This window comes from Notamacropus eugenii, chromosome 1 (assembly GCF_028372415.1).
Source record: "Notamacropus eugenii isolate mMacEug1 chromosome 1, mMacEug1.pri_v2, whole genome shotgun sequence".
Classification (NCBI taxonomy): domain Eukaryota; kingdom Metazoa; phylum Chordata; class Mammalia; order Diprotodontia; family Macropodidae; genus Notamacropus; species Notamacropus eugenii.
In genome coordinates, this window is record NC_092872.1 from 426333400 (window position 1) to 426338343 (window position 4944).

Below are 4944 nucleotides of genomic sequence, written 5' to 3' on the forward strand. Positions count from 1 at the left end.
TATGGGCCATGAAATAGAGCATATGGATGGAGTCTTCAAGTGCATGACCACCCATATGCTCCTGAGCCTCGCTTACTCAGCCTCCTCTTCTCTGCCCCCTCCCTTTGCATTTGGGACCCAGTTCAGGCAGTTTCCTTCCCTTTCTTCCCCTCCCCCTTTCCTTCCCAGTCTGCTTCACTTGGCCTCCTCTCCCTCCTCCCCTTACTCCCAGACTGGTTCATTCAGCCCTCCTCTCCCCCGCACCTCTGGCTGGTTCATACATCAGATGCTTTCCACCATCCAGGGGAACTGAGCCCATCCATGTGTGATTAATACATTGAACTTCCCTGCTGCCCGGAGAGATGCCAGGTACAGGTGGATAAAGGCAGGGCTTAATTGGCATGGAGGAGGAGGGAGCAATTGCCTTTCCTCCAGTTCTATCTTTAGACTCTTGTTTTCTGCATTTTATTATCAGCTTTCCTCCCAAAATAGCTCTCGCATAACAGACTTGACCTTTTAAACCAAAATGTGACCCCACTCACCCACCCATAACAGAGAAAATTCACAAACTGCTTTGTAGCCTTGGGCAAGTCACCTTACCTCAGTTTTGTCCCCAGTCAAATGAGGGAATTAGCCTAGATGATCTTTAAGATTCCCTGCAATATAATATGTGTGAGGTGGATTAGATTGTCTCCAGAGCCCCAGGGATGTTGTAAAGAGGCAGCTTTTCAGCCAGGGGTCTCCAGGCCAGTTACTCCAACCGCTCTTTCCACCTCTGTCCCAGTGCCCCACCCCGGCCCCTGTCCCTCTTCCTCCACAGGCTGTGGGCACTGGCCAGAATGCCTCACTTGCCTTAGCAGGGTGGTGAATACCCTAGAGACCTCGACCATGGTGCCTCGGGGGACAGTAGGTCTGCAACCTGAAGTCCACTGCCCTTGGCCCTAGTTGCTAAAGCTAGGAGTGACTGCAAAGGGGGGAAGCAACTGCGAAGTCTATTGGAGGCTAGCATACTTTGGTCTCAGTGAGGTAAGTGGAGCGGGTAGTCTGCAGGTCCCAAGATATTGAGCTTTGCAGGGAGAACCATGATCAAGTCCTTGGGCTTCCTCAAGCCATTCTCCCTGAGGAAGGTGCCAGGCAGGTTTCAGGTATATCAAAACTCCTTGCCTCGACTTTCAGTGCCCCTACCACAGCAGACCCTGGATCACTCCCTTCAGAACCTGTCGCCCATTGGGAGTGAGGAGGAATGGAATACAATCAAGCAGCTGGTGGATGAATTCCGGGGCTCAGGAAAGGTAGGGGAGTGCCTGCAGAAGAGCGTGGAACAAAGAGCCAGAATACAGACAATTGGGAGCAGCGGCTGAAGACTGCCTACCTTCAGTACCGACCACCCGTGGTGAGCCCAGGCCTGGTGCTGCCCGAACAAGACTGCGGATTCCCAGGGTCTGCTTGGTTTGCAGCCAAACTCATAGAAGGAGCTTTGGATTTCAAGGCCATCATTGACAATGAGACTTTGCTGGTAGAATATCTTGGGGGAAAACCACTGTGTATGAACCAGTACTACCAGACTCTCTCTTCCTGCCAAATCCCAGGCCCCAAACAGGACTGGGTCACTAACTACAGCAAGACAATTAAGGCCCCTGTACATAATTTCTAGTTTTTTTGAACTGGACATGTACCACAGTGATGAATTGCCCTTTACCACTGACCAAATCTTCACACAAGAGGAGATCAGGAACTGGTCCCTGCAGACCAACAAGGATTCCATGGGCATTCTCACCACCAATCAATGAAACACCTGGACCAAGGCTTACAATGACCCCATCAAAGAAAGAACAAATAAGTCTTCATTGCATCTGATACAGAAGAGCATCTTCACTGTGTGCCTGGATGCACCCATGCCACGGGTCTTGGAGGACATTTACAAGTGCCAGGTGGCTGGCCAGATGCCATGTGGTAGAGGCAGTGAGAAAAAAGGAGAACCAGTGGTTTGACAAAACCCTACAGTTCAAGATGGCATAAGATGGTTCCTGTGACCTCATGTTCAAATATGCTGCTGCAGAGGGCACTCCCATTGTGGCACCACATCATGGTGTTCTGGAAGAAAGCAGAGCTTGTGAGGTTACCCATGATTCCCCTAGCTATACCCAAGGAGCTGTGCTTCAATATCATCCCTAAGATTAAGGATGACATTGAGAAGGCCAAGCAGAACCTCAACATCATAATATAGGACCTGGACCTTATAATGCTAGTATTTCATCACTTTGGGAAGAATTTCCCCAAGTCAGAGAAGATGAGCCCAGATGGTTTCATCCATATGGCCCTACAGATGGTCTATTACAGAATTTATGGCCAAACCTGCTCTACCTATGAGAGTATCTCACTCTGAATGTTCCATTTGGGCCTCACTGACACCATCCATTCCAATTCTGTTGATTCCTTCAACTTTGTCAAAGCTCTGGATGACACTTGATGGAGCAAATGAAGGTAGAGCTTCTAAGGACAATGGCAGTGATGACACACAGATCATACACTAGCAAGGCTATCTGAGGGAAAGTCATTGACCGCCACCTACTGGATCTAAAGCTTCAGACCATTGAGGATCTAGTGAACATCCCTGAGATCTTCGTGGACACACCCTATGTCACTTTACTTTAACCTATCAGCCTGATCCCTGCCAAAGCCAACTGCATCATATGCTTTGGCTCAATGGTCCCTGATGGTTCTGGTATCTTCTACAACCCCATGGCTGAGCACATCAACTTTATGATTTCTGTCTACAATAACTGTTGGAAGATCAATACTACCTGTCTGGCTACTACCTGGAGAAGGCCCTGTTGGACATGTGTACCCTGCTGCAGGAACACCCACAAATCAAGATGTGAGCCATCTCTGGGATGGGAATATCTCTTCAAGAGAGAAGAGATTCTGGGGGAAAGACAGGAGTAGACGGACAGGGTCTATCTTGCCATAGGACTCTGAACTGCAGGGGCCTCAGAAGTAAAAGGACTTCCCAACAAAGCAAATTCAGGTCCCCAGTCTGGTACTACAAATAATGCTATCTTCACAAGTCAATTCTGCCACTTTCTAGGACATCAGACCTAATCTCCTCTACTTTTTGACTCCTCCTCAAACTTCATTTCCATTACCCTTCTGGGATACAGGCTTATTTCCCTTCCCACCCAACTCTTCCTACCATCTTAATACAGCTCCATGTAGGCCCAGCACAAAAGGGATCTCTCTCCCCACAGCCCAAGCTCAGGGCCAGCACCAAATTTAGATGAGTTTCCCCTATACTATCCCTCTCCATTTGCCCTGGCTTTTCTCCCATAGAGGTCAAGATATAGGAAATTGTTCCTAGGCTTTCTGCGCTCTCTGACAACAAATGAGTTGACAAATTGTTCTGGTTCTGGTTCAGTCATTTCAGTCACATCTGACTTTTTGTGACCCCTTTTGGGGATTTCTTTGCAAACATATTGGATTGATTTGACATTTCCTTCTCCAACTCATTAGACAGATGAGGAAACTGAGGCAAACAGGGTTAAGTGACTTGCCCAGGGTCATACAGCTAGTAAGTGTCTGAGACTGGATTTGAACTCAGGAATATGAGTCTTCCTGATTCTAAGCCCAGTGCTTTATCCACCACACCACCTAGCTGCCCCCAAGTTGATAATAATGGATTAAAATTACAGAATATTCGAATTGTAATGGTTTGTGGGGCTTAAATAGTACATATCTCTCTTTTAAATACAAGGCCCTGAGAGTTAGAGTGACTGTAAGTCTCAGGAAGATAGAAACTGTGTCTTATCTAAGCTTAGCATCAAAGAATACAAAGGACTTTGTGAGAGGACATCTAGACCAACTTCACTTTTCTCTTTCTAGCACCCAGCACAGTCTGCACAAACAATAGGAATTTCATTTGTTGAAATGGAAATTTAGCAAAGGAAGCATACCTAGTAAATGAAAGAACCAGGATTTCAACCCAAGCCTTCTGACTGCCGGTGGGCTTGCCAGCATACTACTCTATTGAATAGGGAGAGGGTAAAAAGGCACAGGGTTAGCTCTATAACCTTCTAAGATCTACTCAAATAATTTCCTAGTGCAAATGAAATTCAAAACAAAAATTACCACAAAAGTCTCCAGTAATGAACACTGAGGAAAGAGATTGGAAGGGGCAAAGAAACAGCAAGTGTTACTTCTATATATGGTTTGAAGGATTTGTGATCTCATTGATCAATTCATTGATCAGCAATCATCTATAATCACCAGCTATGTGCTAGGCATTGTGCTGGGTGCTAGAGATATGACAAAAAAGTTGAACAGTTCCTACTCTCAAGGAGTTTGCATTCTGTAGAGAACCATGCAGAAAATAATCCATCCATGTCTTCTCTTCGTGCATAACTTTTGTCTATATGTGCTTATAAACTGTCACTGGAGGTAGAGACTGAGGGGAAGGGGAAGTAGATCTTCCCATCATTCTGGATGCTCTCCTCTATTTTTCCTGAATTTGCATAGATTGTAATGAAACATAGCTTTTCCATTATTTATCCTTCTGAAATGGATGGAATTCCACACCTCCCTCCAATAATAAAGTAACAGAATCAATCAACCCATCAAAATGCCAGAATGCAAGCACAAAGTGTAAATTAGGTACTAACAACTTTTCCTACAATCCACAACAATGTAGTCACACATGATCAAATTCTAATGTGTAAACGAGGTTACAAGATTCATCTGTACTCTGATCTTTTAATATGATTTGAACTCTTCTCTAACTGAGTCAATAAGGTAGTATTATATGATTAGTTGAAAGATTTAGTCATGGCTCTTGGACTGACATATAAAAATGTCAAGCCAGATCAGAAGAGGAAGGAAATCAGGGTTGGGAGCATTTTATGGAGGCAGACCCCTTCACCTGTACCAGAGGGAACCCCAAGCAAGGGGAGGGAAGGATGAGACTTCTGCGCC

At 45.7% G+C, this 4944-nt stretch overlaps 1 pseudogene; it reads left to right on the top strand.

Annotated features, from left to right (window-relative positions):
- The first annotated feature begins 341 nt into the window (after positions 1 to 341).
- LOC140518092 (carnitine O-acetyltransferase pseudogene) lies at positions 342 to 2861 on the top strand (annotated as a pseudogene).
- The last annotated feature ends 2083 nt before the right edge of the window (positions 2862 to 4944 follow it).